The 21,487-nt window shown below is 34.0% G+C and overlaps 1 long non-coding RNA gene across 11 annotated transcripts; it reads left to right on the forward strand.

The window, feature by feature from the left end:
- Positions 1-1,170: 1,170 nt before the first annotated feature.
- Positions 1,171-16,320, forward strand: LOC107007688. Of its 11 annotated transcripts, XR_001455151.2 has the most exons (12): positions 1,171-1,595; positions 2,985-3,066; positions 5,132-5,176; positions 10,287-10,361; positions 10,431-10,501; positions 11,997-13,102; positions 13,195-13,378; positions 13,475-13,551; positions 13,668-13,772; positions 13,997-14,366; positions 14,728-14,787; positions 16,141-16,320. It is a non-coding gene; the product is annotated as an uncharacterized LOC107007688 (long non-coding RNA). The 11 variants fall into 11 exon arrangements; XR_003575773.1 differs by lacking the exon at positions 13,475-13,551 and having other exon boundaries at positions 13,675-13,772; XR_001455152.2 differs by lacking the exon at positions 13,475-13,551 and having other exon boundaries at positions 13,198-13,378.
- Positions 16,321-21,487: the final 5,167 nt, after the last annotated feature.

The following is a 21,487-nucleotide window of genomic DNA, read 5'->3' on the forward strand; positions in this document are numbered from 1 at the left end:
ATGATATCCAGTGCTCTAAATTGAGAACTGGAACATCAAATGATGGTCAAGAGAAGGCCAATGAAGACTCCAAAAAATAATCCAAAGTACATGATTTTTTCTGTTGGAAAATGTTGACCTCCTTCATCAATTTCAGGAACATGGGTCTGGTGTCATTTGAAAATATGTATGTATTCAGCTGAGACAAAGGTTTTGATTTACCAAGATTAGTCAGTCATGCTAAAGTAACTCGAGCTATTGGGTTGGGAAATGACTGAATCCTTTTTTGTGTTGGTTTATCAAGATTCGTGCGATTCCGAACTGAATAGCTCGAGCTACCTCAAAATGATTGTTGTACTTTACAAAACTAAAACTTTTGCTCGCTAAATATGGACATATTCTTAAATGAGACTACCGCCAACTTCATGAAAATGTGGATGGAGGTCAACTGTTGTCAGCACATTATGTTGTGTACTAGGGATTATTTTATGGAGTGTCTTCATTTGAGTTTTCTTCATCGTCATTTGATCTTCTAGTTGTCAATTCAACAACACATTTAGCGTCTGAACTCTGGATGTTATCAAAAGCTCAAGCACCTAATTGTTGGAATTAATGCATAAATGTTTAATCTTCAGAAATTACCTCTTAATTTTTCAAGTGGTGTTTTTAAAATTTCGTAATTTATGTATCTAGTAAATTATGAAAATTATGGCTAGTTATTTGTGCAAGACCTTTGATTTACATTATGGTAAGACCTAGATGATGGATTATGAAAAAGAAGTGGTAAGTCTTGTCACTACACCATTTCAGGCCTACGACAACACTAAATCTTGACAACGCTTGTAAAGTGCTACCTAAAATACTTTTGGAGACGCTTTTAAAGTGTAGCCGAAGTTTTTAACTTTTATCTACAATAATATTAGAAACACTTTTGAACTGTACTCTTTAATTGTATAAGATACACTTTATAAGTGTTGTTATTATTGGCAATAACTATTTATATAAATGGCCACAATTTTAAGGTGTCCTATTTTTAATAATTGAATAAATAACACTTTACAAATGTTGCCTTAGTGTTTTTTGAACAAAATTTTATATTCCCTCTCCATTATTTTAACATTAAAATTTAGTCTCACTCCCATTTTTATTGTGCAAAAAATACATTAAAATTATTAATTTCAGCTAAAGAATAAAAATGTATCAGTTCCCCAAAACATAACATTTCCCTAGAAGTTCAGCTGAAGTTACCATTTTCAGCTGAAGCAACCATTTCTCAAGAACCTCTTAAGAACGCCATTGAAGAACTGAAGGGCACGAACAGTACATTTTCCACACAAATTTCCCTCAAACTTCAGTTGAAGAACACGATTTTCAGCTGAAGAACTGAAGAATTGAAGAGCAATACGATTTCTCTCAAGAAGAACTGAAGAAGATGATTTTTGTCACACAACTTCCTTGTTGAAGATTGAAGAGCTGAAGAACACAATTTTCTTCAAAAAATTCTCATTGAAGAGTTGTTCCATCAGATTTCCAGTTGAAAATTGAGAGAAAATGCATCACAAATGAACTTGCCTCATGTCTTAAAGTTTTAGGGTTGTTGGAATCGATTTTATTAGGTTAGAGATTTTATATTGAAAAGTCTTAATAATAGCTTTAAGATTCTGACATTCTTCTGTTTCTGTCAAAATTTTAACTTGGAGTTCTTATGTTCTTGTGTTGTTGATTGGCATTTTATTGATTTTTGGGAGTTTAGCCTGTAGTTGTATTATGTATAAATTGACTGAGTATATTTGGTAGTGTAGTTTTGTATTCTCTTTAATGTTGAATATACCAGCTGAAGCGAAGTCGCCTTTCTCGAAATAAGTGAGCCGAAGCTAAGTTGTCTTTTTTCGAAGAACTGAAGTGTTGAAGTACCTACGATATTCTGTACCTGATACAAATTTTTTCAAGCATAAGTAGCTACTCTACAGGAATTCCGAAAGGTTTTAATTTTTTTTAAGTTTGTGCTCACTGCTTTTTTTTTCTGTTCTCGCCTTAATCTTCGTTTGTTCATTTGTTAATCACAATGATTTTTTCTTGTCTCTGTTTGCTGGAACAATTTTGTTGTTTCGACTATATGTCTTGAAGAGTCAAGAAGTCATTTTGTTGTTTCTCTAGTACATTTTCAAGTATAGATTAGTAACTTTAGTTCAATATTCCTAAATGTTTTGGGATCACCTCATAGTATAAAGTTGTTAGAATCATTTCATGGTATTTGATGACTATATTTGCCTGGACTTTTTCGTTCAGCCTAGTTAATTCAATCGTTTTGGCCAGAAGCACAAACGCAACCTTTTTACTAGCATGAGTTGGGTGCCTATTTACTTCAAATGTTCTTCTCTCTTATTTCGTGTTTAATCGACATAAAGATGAAATTCTCTATCTTTTCTTTTGTGGTTTTCAAAGTATCTGTCGCTAATGGCAATATTTAGATAATTTCACTTTAAAGTTCATGTTTAGTTTTGTGAGATTTTTATCCTTGTTTGGAAAGTGGTTGAGCATGATATTTTTGAATTTGTATCTTCATTTATTTGCCCTCGTAATTTTGTGAATCACTAATTTTGATACCTTGTTTCAAGTGAGAAATCAGTTCCCTTCTGTTGGTATTTCCCAAATAATGATCGCCCATTTAGGTGATTAAATTTCCTCATGTTTTCATTTATTTTGTACATGTTTCCTTAGTTGTAGTCCTTGTTTTATATTTTAAATCGTCTGTATTGTTTGCTTCTTTTGCATATCAATTTGTCAATAAAGATAAAGTCAATTGGAAGAAGAGGTTTAAGTTGAAAAATCTTACTACCATGGCTTACTTTTACATCCCCTATCATGTCTTTGAATTACACATTGTTGTGACTTAAATACTGAGTTTCTAGTTAGTATTAGTTTCGTACTTCTCCTGAATGTCTTCTACTCTTTCCAATGATTCCAAAGGAGTTTTCCAGTATCTAACCAATATTCTTTCAAAGGTGGAGAGTGCTGAAGATCGTGAACACTAGACATATTCAACAGTCGAGATAGAGGGAATTAGTAGTTGAAGCATTAGAGTGAGTAAGTGTCTATCTTTAATAGCTTTTTTTCACTTTCGATATCAACTCCTCTAAGCTAATTACCAAGGATATTGTAGAATTGTAGTATTAACTATGAAATAGTTGAACTTCTCTGTTATGCTCTCAATAAATCTCAATCTTATTATTCTTATGTTCGAGATAGTATGGTCTTTCAGATGTTTCAACATTGTCGTTTAATGGGATGTTGTATGAATTTATTTGCTAGAATTGTGATTATTGTGTCCCTTTCTCTATATCTTTAGTTAATCAATGTAGCTAGCACAAATGTTATTTTTAGAATTTCTTTACAAGTGTCCTCTTCTATGGACTTCTTTATAGTATTGTACTTGAGATAACTATAATTATCACGTACTTGTCTAAAAAGATCCAAGTAGTATATGGTGGAATGTTCTGAATGAAGGGAAGTCTAGCAGTTATTGAACATACAACTTCCTCTCAATTAGCATAGTCCCTGAACCTTGAACAAGTCCACCAACTTCGCAGTGGGGACTTTATATTCTTAAAGAAATTATTTTACCAATCCCAGAGTTCTTCATAGTGTCACTCCTTGATGTAGCCAACAAAAGAAGTTCAGAAACATTATTTTCTAGTTTCTTTTTGTTCTTTTCAAGTTTATCCTAAACAAAAATAACCATTTTAGGTTATCCTTTGCATTTTCTTTTAAATATGCTTTCAATATGTCTCAGTATTATTGTCACCCCAACAAATGATTCGTACAACACAATCCCACAATCCGCTACACAAATCTAAGATGCTAACTTCCTTCTGTTACTAAACATCGACTTATTTTCACACCATTGGCAGAATCAACTTATGAATGTATTTTTTCTCTTTTACTGTTTTTGGCTTGTTGCTTCTCTTTTATTTTATGTTTGGTTGGTCATAGTTGATTTATTTTATTTGTTACTTAAGGCTTTTCTCTCTCTTTCTCTCTTCTGGAACCTCTCGATTGTATTTTCCTCGACTTTGTCTAGTTGTTCTTTCTTCAAATCATCATTTATTTTGTTTGTTGATGTATTTCCTTTATTGATGTATCAGATTGTTAAGGTTGTTTTCTTGTTCTTGTTGGGTATTAGTTTGATCCTGCAAAAAAAGATCATTATAGTTATTATGAGCAGAAATAGTAATGTTAAGTGTCTTACATGACTGTTTCTTCCCAAAGTGTGTCGGTTCTGCCTGTAGTTCTCCTTCTATTAATCTTTTCATTGCTCATCTCATAGCTCATTTGCCTTCTCCATATTTGGTTGCTGATTTGTGTGTGTAGTTGTTGCTCCAGGCGGCGGTACTTGCTTGGTAGTGATAATAGTAGTCACCAGGTCAATAGGGATATCATGAGCATGATTTTTTCTTAATCGAGTATAAAATGATTGGATAATAGTGTAGGAAGTTGTTTTAGCCTTGTGAGTAGACAAATGATTCATCATGTTTCTATGTATTTGTAAAGTTGGAGTAGTTTAATCAATGTGTGTCATCTTCCCCTTTTTCCACCTTGAGATTGGAGATATAATGATGACTAATGAACTGAATAAGTTTATATGGTTTAATATATTTCTGTTTTTTATGTCCCAAGCATATTGTCTTCTTTTATAGAAAGAAACTTCCTTATTTTGTTTATCCTTATCAACTCAATTTATATGTTTTAACATATTTATTTTTTTCATGTTCAAAGCATATCATATGTGCTCTCGATTAATAGAAATACTTCACGGAATCTGCAATCTACTAGAATGTACAGTAAAAGACATGTTTTATATAAAATTATTGTGAAACTAGTAACATTTTTATTTCAAATAATACTTATGAAGTACTGAAAAAACATTTGTATTACATTGCAGCTGCCTAGTAGAGTTGCAATGTAAGAAGACATGTCTCACTGTTCATTAGCCTTCCGAAATAGCATGCTACAGTTTGTATTTTTCCTCTAAAAGAAATAAAATCTCTTGTTGCTAGTATAAAGATACTGTTTCTGTAGTTTTATACTTTTGCGTACGAACACTTCGATCAATTTTTTTGTAAACCATGAAAAATCTTCTTTGCTATTTTAGGTTTTGCTGAGAGGAAAGTAACAGTATGCAAACGGCCAATTCATGGTATTTCTAATCTCTTAACACTAAAATGACTATATTTCATCCTTGAAATAATGACATACAATGTCATAAAATTTTGTAGTTATTATTATGTATTTATTAGAATCAAGAATGGTAACAATGTACTCGAAACTCGAAACTCACAATAATTCTGATCATCACATAACATTTTATCCCCTAGCAGTAGAGGGTATTGTTTTTATGTGTAGTATTGATCAATAATGTCAAACATGTGGCTTCATTTCGATAGTTATTTAGCTGTGTAGTTTGATTCCCTATATATATGTTTGCACCAAAATAATTCAAACTTACAAATGAGTTGCTGGAGCTTTTGTACTAGATGCTGCATTTCCTGTGACTCCTTTAATTTTACTTCATGACTACTGTAGTATTGAAAAATAATTTCCAGTATGTGGCTTCATTTGACTACTGTAATTTTACTTACTGACTGCATTTGTCCATGAGTAATATCAGTTCTGTCAAGCTGTTTGACCATTTAAAATATGAAAGAATGTGGTGAGAATGTATTTAATATCTTAGAAACTTAACAACTTCACCCTGACTATATTGCACTATTGCCCTCCATATTTATCCACGCATCTTTTTTGTCAAAAATTCCAACTAATAAAATAGGTAGGGAATGAGTCATGATCTTTTAAGACTCATTATAATGCTTCATATTACACCATCTCATTAAGTAATTTTTCTGAGCAATGTGTCTATGAACTTTTCAAAAAAGGCAACAAAGAAGCTCCAACTATGAACTTTTAAGGGATTGTGTATTTTACATAATTTGGATGTGTATTTGTAAATCCATAATGTAACTGTACATTTTTCTATAGTTGTATACTTTTGCATATTTGTGGAGTAGTTAATGATTTAATGATTCTTATTGAAAGACGAATATTGATATTTTCTTATAGGAATTCAAATATCTCATCCAAAGATTGGATGAATTTAGCAAGCTATAACAAATAGTATATTGATAATGTTGAATCATTCCTTGATTTTGCTTACTCTTATAGAGATCATCAAGAAGAGGAAATTCAGTGTCCATGTAAAAAATGTTGTAATATTCGTTGGACTCGAAGGAATGTAGTGTATGATCATCTAATATGCTATGGATTTGTTAAAGGTTATACTAGATGGATCAATCATAGGGAATAGGATATAAAGTTTAATGCTGACAATGACATGGATTACTCGCATGATGATATTGATGGGTTGTTGAATGATCAATTTATAGATTTTACATAGGCTGAAGGAGTGTATGATGGTCCAAATGAAGATGCCAAGAGATTCTATAACTTGGTTTAAGAGGCAAACCAAGAATTTTGTCCTGGTTGTACTGGATTCTCTAAATTATCATTCACACTTCGTTTATATTTTATGAAGTGTTTGCATGGATGGAGCAATTAATCATTCACTTCTCTTTTAGAGTTATTAAAAGAGGCGATGCCCGAGTTGAAAATTCTTCCGTCTTACAATAAAACCACGTCTATGGTTAAGAATCTCGATCTTCATTATGAGAAAATTGATGCATGTCCTAATGATTGCATGTTGTTCAGGAATGATCACAAGGATGGTGAATTTTTTCATACTTGTGGAGCTTCACGATATGGCAAATCCCTTGAGGTTGATAGTCAGTTTGAGCCTTCAAAAACAAAAATCGAGTTTTAGCAAAGACTTTGAGACACATTCCATTAATTCCTTCACTTAAAAGGCTATTTATGTGCTCAAAAAAGGCAGATTTTTTGAGGTGGCATGACGAAAAGCATACTAAAGATGGAAAGCTAAGGCATCCTTCTGATGGTTTAGCATGGAAAGATTTTGGTAGGTTGCATCAAGATTTCGCACTAGATTGTTGCAATATGAGGCTTGGCTTGTCAAGTAATGGGTTCAATCCATTTCGAACCATGAGTATATCACATAGAACATGGCCAGTTATGTTAATGGTATATAATATGCCCCCTTGGATGTGTTGAAATCTGAATATTCTATACTTTCTTTACTTATACCTGGGCCGCGATCACCAGGAAATGACATTGACATTTTACTTACAACCATTGATAGATGAGTTAAAATTATTGTGGGATTCTGGGGTTGAAACATTTGATGCTTCAAGAAATCAAACTTTTCCAATCCGTTCAGCTCTTATATGGACAATCAATGACTTCCCTACTTATGCTATGTTATCTGGTTGGAGTACAAAGGGAAAGTTTGATTTCCCTTATTGTAACTATGGCACTAATTCTCAATATCTTAAACATAGTCAGAAAATGTGTTATATGGATCATCGTGTTTTTCTACCGACGGATCATGCATGGAGATTTAACAAAACAACTTTCAATGGAAAAACTTAATTAAGACCTCCTCCACCCTTCTTAGAGGGAACTTATGTTCTTAATAGGTTGCATGATTTTGAAAATGTTTTTGGAATAAAGAGAAAAAGTTCAAATGATGGCCCATGGAAAAAGGTCAATCTTTCTTGAATTTCCTTATTGGCGGAACAACTTGTTACACCACAACCTTGACGTAATGCACATAGAAAAGAACATAGTTGATAGAATACTTGGAACTCTTTTAGATATTTCTGGCAAAACAAAGGATCATGCAAAAGCCCGGTATGATTTGAAAGACAAGGGAATCTTTAAGAACCTTCATCCAAAAGATACAGAAGATAGTAAAAGAACAAAGTTTTCAAAAGCATGCTTCTTAATGACAAATGGAGAGAAATCAATTTTTTGTGGAGTTTTAAAGACAACCAAACATCCTGATGGTAGTGCCTCCAATATATCTAGGTTTGTGCATATGGATGAAAGAAAAGTGTCCAATTATAAACCCCATGATGCTCATTTCATGTTACATTACTTGCTTCCAATACCATCTAAAAGCATTCTTCCAGATCATGTTGCCATTCCTTTTATTCGTCTTTCTTCCTTCTTCCGTCGTTTGTGTAAAAAAGATATTTCTTGGATTAGATATTTCTAGCAATATAAAGGATCATGCAACAGCCCGGTATGATTTGAAAGACATGGGAATCATGAAGAACCTTCATCCAAAAGATACAGAAGATAGTAAAAGAACAATGTTTTCAAAAGCATGCTTCTGAATGACAAATGGAGAGAAATCAATTTTTTGTGGAGTCTTAAAGACAACCAAACTTCCTGATGGTAGTGCCTCCAATATATCTAGGTTTTTGCATATGGATGAAAGAAAAGTGTCCAATTATAAAACCCATGATGCTCATTTCATGTTACATTACTTGCTTCGAATACCAATTAAAAGCATTCTTCCAGATCATGTTGCTATTCCTTTGATTCGTCTTAGTTCCTTCTTCCGTCGTTTGTGTAAAAAGAAATCACATTGGAGGAACTATATTGCTTTGAAAATGATATCATAGAAACAATAAATCAGTTGGAGCAAATTTTTCCTCCTTCATTTTTTTATATGATTATCCATTTGCCTATTCATTTGGCGAATGGAGTGAGATTACGAGGACCTGTTCAAAATCGATGGATGTATTCTACTGAAAGAGAATTGTGTACATTCAAATCATACATCTGCAACAGACGTTATCCAGAAGGTTGCATAGCCAAGACACGGGTGGGAATTGATTGTATGAATTTATTCTCCAAATATCTGTATCGGGGGTGTGCACCAGATTTAATAGAAGAAACCGAAATAATGATTAATGTGAACCAACTGGTGCAGAAATTATTGGTTTGTTTCCTAACAGAGGAGTTCCTTAAGGATCAAAGAAAAGTGATCCATTAATGTTAGATAACAAGACATTATGTCAGCCACATGCATACTTATTGGGAAACTGTTACGAGATTCAAGAATATGTTAAGTACATTTATTTGAATAGAGTATTATTTTTGTATATTTAATTTTAAACTTATTTTATATGTTATTTTAATTAAAAAAAATTACATGTTGTACAAAGAGTATGGGCAAGAGGTTAATAATCATCCACGAAGATCTAAAGCGAGTAAGGCTAAGAATCATTGTCAAAACTTCTCTCAATGGTTTGAAACTCGTGCTTTACAAGAGGATGTACCTGATTTGATAAAATAATTGTCCAGAGGACCAAACTCTGTTGCAATAAAATATTCTATGTATCTCATCAATGGATATAGATTCCAAGTTAGGCAGCGTGATGCAATGTGTAAAACACAAAATAGTGGTCTTACACTAATGCCTCAACTATAAGATTTGCAAGCTCAAAGGACAAAAATCTGATTGTTGCAGATCTGACTTATTATGGTAAAATAGTTGATATTGTTGAGTTAGACTACTATCGTCATTTTAAGGTTGTTCTATTTAAGTGCAATTGGAATGAGGTTGAAAATAATACTTATGGCCTTACTTATGTCTATTTTAACAAGAGATGCTCTCAGGAAGAGCCATTTGTGCTTGGATATCAAGTACACCAATGCTTCTATGTGCAAGATCCATGTGATCAAGATAGACATTATGTTATGAAAACTTTTCCGAGAGACTTGTTTAACATGGTTGATCAAGTTGAATCTAATCTCCCACAATGTAATTAAAACGAGCCATCTGAACATTTAATGGGACCATCTATGCCATAAGTTAATGGTGAGGTTCTCTTAACAAGAAGTGATGTAACTCAACAACTTGAAGTCGAGGAAGAGGAGTTTGAAGATGAATTTACTGATGAGTTTGAAGATGAGTCTGAAAATGACTATGAAGATGAGTCTGAAGATGAGTGTGAACATGAGCTTGAAGATGAGTCGGAAGAAGATGACGCACCATGAGTTTCCTTATTTTTTTGATGACCATATGGTGCTCACTTTCTGTTTTTGTTATTTAATTTCTTTTTATTTAGAAACATATTAAGATATTTAATATGTGGAATTGAAGATTAGATCACTACAATGGTTAAGTATTCTTTTGGCTCTTTTCATGCTCCGGTTGTTGAACAACCTGTAATTCTAGCTTACCATTGTTTATTTGAATGTTTATTGACACAAATATATCTGACTAAAAGTTAATAATCTCTGAAGTATTCATGGTAAAATTATCAAATTGCTTTCTGATTTGTATATATGAATTGTGATTGTTATATAAATACTTATTTTTACAGGTTTTATGGATTAGAGGTAGCATAGTAATATTTCCTGCATTACTGGTACAATTTTTGAACAAGTCGTCTCTAAAGGTTTGTTCCACTCTTCTCTGCTCCTTCGTATTTTTCAATTCCCAATTGAAGTTTCCATTTTCTGTAAAGGTGTACTACCCGATTTGGATGATTGAGTTTAGGAAGATAAAGAACCCAGTACTCCAACTGTGAGGATCTTTGTGAGTACTCTTCTTTCTTCCTACCTTGTAGTGGTGTTTGATTTCTATTTCCCTGGTTTTCCTTATTTTTAGACGAAAAGGAGGTAAGCTTCTCCCGCATATTATTCTCATGGTCTCTTAGTTCGACACTCGTTAATACGGCGCATCCGGTTTCTTTGGTCGTATGTATTGTTGGTGCTTCTATCCCTTTTTTTTCATTCTCATAACTTAGATTAGCTTGTTCATGCTTTGCTCCCAAAATAGCTTCTTCATGGTTTGTTTGTTTGTTAAGCACAATGTTTCTGTCTTGTATGTGTTTGCTGGAACAGTTTTCTTACTTTTGACTATATGTCTTGAAGTGTCAAGAAGATATTTTGTTGTTTCTCTAGTACATTTTCAAGTATAGATTAGTAATTTTAGTTCAATATTCTCATGCAGAGCTAAATTAAGCTTTTAACATTTGAAGATGATCATTACATGCTCATCCCTGTACTCTGAATAGGCAGCAAACTTTTTATCATCAAATAAATGCAGAGAGGTTTACTTATTTTTTGTCTTATGTTATTTTGTTTTCGTAAAATTTTATTTTATTAAAGTTATGAATTCTTGGTGTTGAACATGTGACATTCACAATAGCTTTATAAATAAATCGTATATATATAATTTTTTTGTCTGAGGTGCCATTGGAGGACTAGGATTATTCAATAAGAGGTTACATCATAAGAAAAAAATTACATGTGATGATTGCTACTCTCTGTAGTTATTTTGTTTTTTTTTTAATTAAGTGTTAAAATGCATGGCATCATTGATTCGTATGATATACTTAAATAAAAATGTGTTTAAAATGAAAATCTGCTTGTATGATGTGAACTTTTTAGTTGTTACTGTTGGAAGTTAAATGTCATCGCAAATTCACCAGAATTTAATATTTGAAGTGCTTTTCTCCTTTTTTGGGGTGTGGCTTGACAGTAGTCATCTCTTATTCTTTCATAGACATATTTCCAGCATGATCTTATCAAATTTACTTTCCTAAGTTCAAGGCCTCCAATCAGACACTATTAAATGTTAGCCCTATTCTCTGAATCAGGCAGACAATATTTGAAGTTTGATTACACATTTGAGTCTATTTTCTAAAATTTAACTTGGAGCATTAAGAAGTAAAAACTTACTTTTAGTTTCCCATATTATTTCATTGCATTTTGCATTTTTGTGACTAAAATAGTGAGCTGCTAGTTTGTTGGAAGTCACTCATATACTTTGCACTTTTGCATAAAGTAGTTGTCTAGTGTTGTTTCTGATACAGAAACAACAAGAACTTTTGTGTGGATTTCCTTTTCTCGCTCCATCAATATTACACTTAATCCAACCCATTTCAGGTGATTCACAGTTCATTACATCTAAATATAGAGTAGAAAAATGTGACTGTAGTAGGTCCATCATTGCTTTACACAGATAAGGAACTTTCGTAATCCAAGGAAACTTTATTCTTATTGTCTGATGAATTACTATTTTGTAGGTTAAATTAGTATAGCAGAACAATGAAGTAATCAACAATTAAAAAGAAAAAGGGTTCGGATCCAAACAAAGCTCAAAGTCCGTTGAAGAATATGGATATTTATATGCAATACCGATCAAGTGCTGAATTAGCCAACAAATTCAAGATTAAGAGAGAACAACTTTCTAATGAACGCAATGATAGAGCTAAGAAACATAATACACCAAACCACATAAAAAGAAAGAATTCTGAGGAGGTTAGAACCTCACATATGATAGCAAGGAAAGGGCAAACTAAATAGAGGTTATTTCAGTCTGAAGAGTCCATTGAAAATAAAGGAATTAACCTTCCTACGAATGACTCTTGGCTCCAAACATCAATGAAGAAAGGTGTTGCTGCTTCAGTACATGTTAATGGAACAACACAAGGTAATGGAGAGGCACAACATGATATTGAGGATCTACTGAACCTCAAACAGGTGAAGGGGAAGTTGGTTCGACCAGTCACCAATATTGGTCAGTTTCTGGATTAGCAACAGATACACAATGAACATGATATTCTTCATTTACCAAATCGCAAGCATGTAAAGAGGAAGCCAGTCATACAAGCTAGTACTTTTGATCAGTTTCTACAAAATCAAGGGATACGCATAGATGATGAAACAAAATGTGACAACCACACAACAACTAATGTGCATATAATGAACACAACAAAGGATTGGATGATATTGTGGATCAAGAAAAACTTGGTGGAGATGAATGTGATGTCGAAGAGGAAATTGACCTTTATTGTAGTACAAAAGGTATGTCTTAAACCTTGTAAGATTTAGTTCTCGTCATAGAAGAAATATCTTGTTTCCTGTTTATTACATCAATCTAGAAATATCAAAGCCAAAAAAAGTTATAGGACATTCAACATGTAAGGATATTCACTTAAGAAATTTGGAAGAAAGAAAGGAAGTTACATTTGATAAAGGGCAATAGTGGGACCAAACTAATAAGATAGTGTCACAAATAAGCAACTGTATAGCAACAATTGCAAGGAATCCTAGATTCATCAGCTTGATGTATACTAGCTGCCATGTGGTGCCAAAGGATCAAAAAAAGCGCACATGAGAATATATCAATGTAAGAATAATCAACTCTTGATATTGCATATTTTTTTTCCTTATCAAAGCTAAATATAATTTATTTTGCATAATCCAAATTTCTAATTCCAGTAGAAGGAAAGAAGTGGGTGATCACTAGTCTTCGTGATGCTTGGAGGCGACACAAGCAAAAAATTAAAAAGAATTTTTTTGACAAAAACAGTACCCTTGAGGATATGCTAGAAAGCGTCCTGATGGCATTCCAGAAAATCAATTCCACCAGCTGATCGAGTATTGGAAACACCCAACTGTTCAGGTAAGACTAAAATAATGCTTTTTTACTCATCGACATATTTGCATGATTATATATATTTTTTATCAATTAAATTATCTCTTTTATTTTTATAATAAGCCATATGAACGATGAATTCTCTAAACAAGAAAAAACAAAAGTGGAGGCACCAAATGGGACCTATTAATTATGCAAGAGTACGCGTGACATTCCTAATACTTAAATAACATTTCTTTATAAATCTGAATTTCATTTTTTTGTACTTTATTAGAACATAATGATTTTTTTAAAATTCTTTTGATATAATTTGTAGTGTGCAGCCAAAGACAACAATGAGGAACCATCAAAGCCTGAAATGTTTAGAGCAACTCATACCAAGACGGGAAAGGAAATCCAGGCGGATACCCAAGTTTCAATAGTAAGTTCTTTAAAGATTATTAGTAGTGAATTTGATTCAGACTTAAAAATTTTTGGGGAGTTTGACTCCATTGGATTTTATCGCGTATGTCTTCTTCTTCGTTCTCTTTTTCTTCATCTTGTTCAAGTGCGAGGAGGTATCAATTCTTAGTCGATCTCGCTATCATAGGACTGGAAATGAAATAGTACTTACAATTAACTATGGATGCCAATTTTATTCATCAGGCAGAATTGCCAAAATTCAGGGGAAACAATTGATGATACATTTACGGCAATATTTGGAAAGGAGCAGCCTTGTTGACTTTGGTGCTACAGTAGATTAGTGACAAAAAGTTTTTTGAAGAAAGATGAGGAAATTAACAATCTAAAACAAAAGCATGTCAATGAAATCACTTCTCTAAGGGAAGAATTCAGAGAAGAAATGCGATATTTATTCACTCAATTGTTGCAACATAACCCTGAATTGAATTTTCAAGACATACCAGGGTGTGTTGATAACCTTGCTTCACCTATTGATGCAATTAGCACACAAGTTGTAAGAGGAACAAATCTTCCACATTCTTCAAGAGCAGCTCATGATTCGATTCTTCAAAAGGTATTTTGTATTTTACATTCTGTGTTAATAGTCTAAAGTTATTTTAGTATATTGAATCTTCGAATGTTCAGTCTGTATTTTGTTTTTGTCACATATTGTGTCCTTTTAGATTCTATACCTAATTTTGGATTGTATTTGTGTACTTTTTCCCCTATTGTTTACTGCTTTGAACTGTAATGGTTGTTATGATAGATGGTTTTAATTTTGAGATATTTTTGTTGTATTTTCGTGAGTGAGTTTGTTGTCACTTATGCTAGTTAAGCTCTGCTGTGATGTCGTTTGAGTTTCATCTTGTTGCTGCTGGTTCTTGTTGTTGCTGGTTCTGGTTGTCTTATTTAAATTGCTTCTCTCTTTTTTCTAGGTTTACCTTTTGATTTGTTGTTGGAAGGAGTCTGAGCAGCTGTCAGTGAATAAAAAGCATGTAAGCTTATAATTAGGAGTTTTGGTCTATCCATGTTATGTTGAACTGTCCTATAAGCTTTTCTCTTCTGAATCTGCCATTCTTGATTAGCTTGCTTGTTGTTATTTCCTGTATTAAGCTTAGGTAAATGCGTAACTTGAAAAAATCAGAACTCTATATGAAACAAACAAGCAAATCTATGGTCTCTGATATTAACCTTTATAAAAAAGAACTCTAACATTCTGTCAACTCTAAATCATTAAAAAAAAAAAATTACATTCTGCGGTATTTTAGTTCTATTAGCACCTTACTTCCAATTATAAGAATAATATCATGAAATGACTCAAAAAGATACACTACTGTTGGTTGTAGTAAAAATGTGGCAGTTTGGGCACTTGTATTTACTTTGAATGAACACACATGCCGTCTCCTAGGCTGTTTGGTGTGTGATGAACTTGGGTGTGGTAATGTTGCAGGAGTTTTTCTTGACAACTTGGGTTGAGTTACTCATGTTAATTTGAGTGTATTTGCTAATCTTGAAGAACTTGTTAAGCTTTCAATGTCTAACAATTCAATTTGGGAAATGCCTAACTTGTTAAACTTGTAAATAATTTGTATTGCATTTGCAAGTTTCTGAAATTGTTGGGAAAATGCCTAACTTATTAAACTTGTAAAGGCTTTTTGGTTTGTGCTGAAACTTGTTTGTGTAGTGCATTTGCACGTTTCTGAAATCGTTTTTGCTTTGTTCCCCTTTGTTTTTGTTCTTCCTATCAGCCTCCATCGCTTTGCTTAATATCAAATTGTGAATGTCAGCTCCCGATTCCTTCTCGATACAGCAGTAACTGTGAGAGCTCAGTCTGTTGAGGTCCTTTTTTTATGTACAAAACTGGAAAATTTCATTCAACATGCAGATTTTTTTATGTAGATGCTTAGCTAATTCAACATCATGAACAAGACAAACAACAGTTTGAACTTCTTCAATCTCTTCTTCTTTCTGTCTCCGGCAGCTACAGTGCTGTTTTTGTTAGCTTCTTTCCGTCTAGTGCATTCTATTTTGCATGAGATTTCTCGCCTGTAAGAGTTTGTTCAGCTGCTGGCCTTTTCTCAACAATCTTTTTCTCAGCTTTTGGTGCCATTGTAGGAAGAGAAAGCTGAATTTTACAGATGCTATGAATGGAATTTGGAATGATGTGTGTCTGTTGATCTCTTTGTGTTTACAATACATGAAGTAAACCATAATGAATGTGATTATAAATGTAATATATGATTTGCGTATATATAATTATTTGGATTGGTTAGCTTACAGTGAATACTCTCGAATTATTCACTTTCACTTTTATTTTACTAACTTATAATTTTATTTTCAATGTGCAGCAAAATGCCGGTAATTGAATTTGAATTGTGGAAGAAGTAAACTCGATTTATTGTAGTGCACGATGAAGAGCTTTTTTATTATTGTCATATACGGCTGTATGCATTTGGTATTTTGGAATTTATTGATATTAGAGATCTTTAAGCAATTACTTTCTAAATATTGGAGTTTTTGGACACGTTTCTTGAAGTTTATTTGAAATATATAGCTTCGATTTAATTATGTGATCATGTCTTGAATATATTCATTTCAATAGTGTTGCTTCAGCGGAGATTTAAAGTTATACTTTATAAGTGTTGCTATAGATTAGATATAAAGTTACACTTTATAAGTGTTGCTCTAGATTAGATATAAAATTACACTATATATGTGTTGGTTTAGATGAGATATAAAGTTACACTTTATAAGTGTTGCTCTAGATGAGATATAAAATTACACTTGATAAGTGTTGCTTTAGATGAGATATAAAGTTACATTTTATAAGTGTTGCTCTAGATGAGATATAAAATTACTCTTTATAAGTGTTGGTACATATGAGATATAAAAGGCAATAGTTTTGAAATGTTGTTCTAGATGACCTATAAAAGGAAACACTTTTGAAGTGTGACCAATAAAATCACAAAGGCAACACTTTAAAGTATAGTGTAATAAAATACAGGTGTTGCTAATGCATCTGTCACGCCCCGAGCTACCCCCAAGACGCGGACACTGAACCTAAGACCATAAGTGATCCCAAGCTAACCCTGTTGGCATGAGCATGAGCATACTAAAGAATGTAAACTATTAAGGAAACTAAATCATAATTTTAAACTAAAAAGATAGGGATACCCTTATTCTATAACTGAGATAAATGAAATCAATGAGTTTAATACAAAGAAGCTATTAAGTCAATACTAAGTTGAAACTAACAATGTCCAAATATAGCCTCTAAATTAGAGTAGAAATACTGGGACAAGCCCCATCTAAATCTAGCAAAGACTGAAACTAAATGACTGAAAGACATAAATGAACTCATGACTATTGTCCTCAGAGAATGAGGACTCACCACTGAATCTGCTGAACTGGAGATCAGAAATCGATCTATGCGTGATCTGGATGCTTACAACCTGAACCTACATCATGATAAGATGTAGAGAACGTATGCATCAGTACTTGAAAGGTAATGATCATGTACGATATTATAGAACTGATATAAAACATAACTGAACAAGCACAAAAACAAGTATAATAATCTAAACATGATATAGAGAATTCTGATCTAACTGAATGCAATGACCAATTTATAACATGCTGAAACTGAATACTGAGTATACTGATAAATGGTCAATGCAAGAGAGTCTGACTGAATTGTGGGAGCTACTAATAACCGATAATAAAACCACATGAGCTAAATGTGGAGTCCAATGTATACGCCCCATCGAGAGGACTCAATATACCCTACCAAAGGTATAAAGACACGCTGGCGTGATTACAAAACTGATTGCCCACAGAGGGGACTCACAACTTACTTGGCTAGTAGTTTTGGGGCTAATTTGGGTACGCTGAACCCTAGTCCAACTCGGTATTATGCTACTCCATGAATTTATGTAGTTAACTGATTATGTCTGATTTTATGTTATCAATGGATAGCTCAAAACTGAATATGCAAACTAAGAATGCAACATTTAATCTGATAATGACACACTAAAACTGAGGGATCTATAACTGAATAACTTGAATACCTGACCTAGCATGTGTATCATGAATTAAAGAAATACAAAGTTAGGGTTCTGAAATTCATGAGATAAACTGAATAATAACTTTACAATCTGATTTGGAACATATATTTAATAAATTCATGAAATTCTATCGAAGTTCTAGAAATCCTAGGCTTAATCAAGATAAGAGAATCTAAAATTGACTGCAAACTAGGGACCCAATGGGTGAAAGGAACCCACTAGTGAAATCCCGCATACCTGGTGATGAAATTCACGGAGAAACACTTAGATTTCGAGGCTAGAACTGCTGGAAACTTGCTTCGGTCTTGCGCTAGGGTTCTTGAGCTTTTTCTCCTTTTTTACTTCTAATGATTGTAACTTTTTATTTAATGATTTGACTTAGGTAAGTTTTAATTATGTTTCTAGGCTTAAACTGAATAAAATATGTTGATTTAGGGTCAAAACGACGTATCTTAAGGTTTAAACGAAGTGGAAAAAGACTAAAAGACCACTGGGTAAGTTCCTGTTGGACCAAATGATGGTCAGGATAGACGGTCCGCCATTTAATCGACGCCCCGTCGATTGTTCCGTAGGTTGGGCCTGTTCGACAGGCCTTTACTAAAATGGGCATACCCTTTTACTCAGAGGTTTGATTTTAGCATGGTTGGTGGCTATGGAAATCTAATTCCATAATCTATTTGTGGGTAGGTCATGGGACACATAATTCATTTTGTTCTAAGAGTTATGATCATTTGAAGTTGAAAAAACTTCGTTTTCCCCTTAACTGTCTACTAGTTCCAACCTTCGGTCTGACCTACAGACCATGGGTCCACCTACGGATCATGTTGGTCATCGGTGGACCTTGTCAGAGAGTGGGTGAAAGGGGTGTCGATCGACGGTCACGGACTACGGACCATAGGTCTGTTCGTCGACCAAGACTTAACCAATTTTCCTGGGATGAGATATTTGGGAGTTTTTGATCCCATCGACGGTTTAGCAAGACGGACCATGGTTCAGGCTATGGTCCGTCGATGGTCACGTCGGCTGCACTTGCAGATTTTTTTCAGAAAAACTGATTGTTGGTCTGTTTTGGATACTTGTATTTCATGGATGCTTCTACTTCTGAAGTAGCTTTCTCTACGTACTGACTCCTCAATAAAACCTTGACTGAAGCGATTTCTTTGTTCCTTAACCTTCTACCTGACGGTCAAGAATCTCAACTGGTACATCCTCATATTAAATATTATCTTTTACTGTCATACTCTATAATGGCACTATAGAGGCTGGATCACCCACGCATTTCTTCAAAAGTTAGATGTGGAAGACCGGATGCACTACTGCTTATTCTGCTTGCAACTCTAACTCATATGTCACCTTGAAAACCCTTTTCAAGATCTTTTAAGGGCCTACATATCTAGGACTGAGCTTCCCTTTATTTCCAAATCTCATCACCCCTTTTACAGGTGAGACTTTCAGAAAACCCAATCATCAAATTGGAACTCTAGTTCCCTTCTCCTGACATCTACATAAGATTTTTGACGACTTTGGGATCTTTTTCTCTAATGATTTGGACTTTATCCATAGCATAAAAGACTTAATCTGGTCATATCAAGGCTGCTTCACCTACATAAAACTAACCAACATGAGATATACATCTACCCTCATATAAAGCCTCATAAGGGGCCATCTGAAAGCTGGAATGGTAGCTATTGTTGTAGGCAAACTTAATAAGAAGATGGTGATCATCCCAACTACCTTTGAAATCGATCACACAAGCTTTCAACATATCCTCTAAGGTCTGAACGGTAAGCTCTGCCTTTCCATCCGTCTGTGGATGAAATGTTGTACTAAGGTTAACTTGAGTACCAAGACCCTTCTGAAATGACTTCAAGAAATGAGAGGTAAACCGAGGACCTCTATCTGAGATTATAGACAAATGAACCCCATGCAACCTCGTAATTTCATTAATGTAAAGCTTGTCATAGTCCTCTGCTGAATCTGTAGTCTTGACCGTCAAAAAGCGTGAGGACTTAGTCATCCTATCAACTATCACCCAAATGGAGTCATGATGACTGAGAGTACGCGGTAATCATGTGATGAAATCCATATTGATCACATCCCAATTCCAAGTAGGAATGTCGATCTCTTGAGTCATACCTCCTGGTTTAAGATGTTCTACCTTGACTTGCTGGCAATTGGGGCACTTACTCACAAAGTCTTCTATATCCCTCTTCATGCAATTCCACCAATAGACTTCTTGCATATCGCGGTACATCTTAGTGGAACCTAGATGAATAGAATACCTAGAGTAATGGGCTTCTGTAAGAAAATGTTGTATCAAGTCGCCCATAACAAGAACACACAATCTACCCTGGTAGGAAAGTACACCATATCCCCCTTGGGAGAAAACCTCCACTCTATGCTTGTGAACAGCATCATTAAGTTCAAGCAAAATTGGATCACTGTCTTTCTTTTACTTTACCTCCACTACCAAAGAACAATCTTCCCCATTCTAAACTGTTACACCATTGTCTGATATGCTCATAAGCCAAACTCCTAAGCGAGCAAGCCTGTGAACATCCTTCACTAGCTCCTTCCTTTATTCCTCAATATGGGATACACTACCTATAGATAATCTGCTAAGTGCAACTGCTACTACATTCGTCTTACCGAGATGATAATGCACACTCATATCATAATCCTTAAGGAACTCAAGCCATCTCCCCTGGCGAATATTCAACTCTTTCTGGGTGAACACATACTGAAGGCTCTTAGATCTGTGAACACATCTACGTGAACACAATTCAAGTAGTGTCTCAAGATCTTGAGTGAAAACACCATTGCTGCAAGATCGAGGTAATGAGTTGGATAGTTCTTCTCATGAACCTTAAGTTGTCTAGAAGCGTAAGTTATAACCTTATCTCATTGCATCAACACACAACAAAGGCAAACTCTTGATGCATCTCAATAAATCACATAACCATTTGAACCCTATGGTAGAGTCAAGACAGGGGTTGTAGTCAATCTAGTTTTCAATTCGGCAAAGCTTTTCTCACAATCATCTGACCATTGGAACTTGAACATCTTATGTGTCAACCTAGTAAATGGTGAGGCTATGGATGAAAATCCTTCCATTAACCTTCTATAATAAACCGCTAGACCTAAGAAACTTCTAATATCTATAGTAGAGGTAGGTTTGGGCCACTTTTTCACTGCTTCTATCTTCTGCGAATCCATTCGAATCCCTTTGCTAGATTCAATGTGACCAAGAAAAGCAAGATTGAAACCAAGACTAACATTTGCTAATCTTAGAAAATAACTCGCGATCCTTGAGAGTCTGTAATGATTCTCAAATAACTCGCATGTTCTTCTTCATTCCTAGAGTAAATGAGGAAATCATCAATGAAAATGATAATGAACAAGTCCTAGTAATGTTTGAACACTCTGTTTATCAAATCCATGAAAGCTGCAGGATCATTGGTTAGTTCAAATGACATAACTAGAAATTCCTAATGACCATACCGAGTTCTGAAGGCTGTTTTTGGAATGTCATTATCTCTGACTCTAAGATGATGATAACCCAATCGGAGGTCTATCTTTGAGAAGTGACTAGCACCCTGAAGTTGGTCAAACAATTCATCAATCCTGGGGA

This window comes from Solanum pennellii, chromosome 12, assembly GCF_001406875.1.
Source record: "Solanum pennellii chromosome 12, SPENNV200".
Classification (NCBI taxonomy): Eukaryota; Viridiplantae; Streptophyta; class Magnoliopsida; order Solanales; family Solanaceae; genus Solanum; species Solanum pennellii.